Consider the following 850-nt stretch of genomic DNA (forward strand, 5'->3'; position numbering starts at 1 on the left):
AAGATGGGGTTTCACCATGATGGCCAGGCTGGTCTTGAACTCCTGACCTCAGGTGATCCACCCACCTCGGCCTCCCAAAGTGCTAGGATTACAGGCGTGAGACCATATTGCACCTTTTCAGCTATGAGAACATACCACAGATGTTTCCCATCTCTTGGGTGTTACATAGATGTTCCACCTTTCAGAAATCCTCTTAAGTGGCTTCTTTAAATAATTTGCTAACTCTATGCAAATTCATATATTTTAGTCCATATTCAAATACCCAATTATGTGCCTTCATACTGCCTCTCTCAATTTCAAATTTACTAAATCTCATTTGTTTTGCTACTTATTTTGTTACCTGAAAACATTTCTTTCAATTACCACTGAAAAACAAGTCCCTACCATATGGTAAGTATTACCTAATTAATTGTAGAATAAAATATTGAGTTAAAAGTATAAATTGGATGAAAATAAAGGTCATTGGAAAAGAGAGCTGAGTAAAATAACCATTTTATTTCTGAAAATTATGTAAAAATTATCAAATATCTCTCCCTGACTCCAATCTCTCACTCCTAATTAATCTTTTACCTCACATTTACTTTAGAGGTGAGAAAAATGGACTTCTAAACTAGCTCCATTACTAATATAAGTGGAAAAGGCTGATACATGGCCATTCTACAATAACCTGTCCCCTTAAAAATATACGTGCCTCTATCACTGTTGTCCATGTCTTCCTTGCATAGCCATAATTGCTTTTCTGTTTCTATGTCAATCACACGTTGCATTACCTTTTTCAGTAATGTTTTGAATAATGGTTTTATCTACAAATAAAGCCTGTAAGGTTGAAGTTTTACTTCCTTTCATTCTA

The sequence above is a fragment of the Cebus imitator genome, unplaced genomic scaffold (assembly GCF_001604975.1).
Source record: "Cebus imitator isolate Cc_AM_T3 unplaced genomic scaffold, Cebus_imitator-1.0 Scaffold296, whole genome shotgun sequence".
Taxonomy (NCBI): domain Eukaryota; kingdom Metazoa; phylum Chordata; class Mammalia; order Primates; family Cebidae; genus Cebus; species Cebus imitator.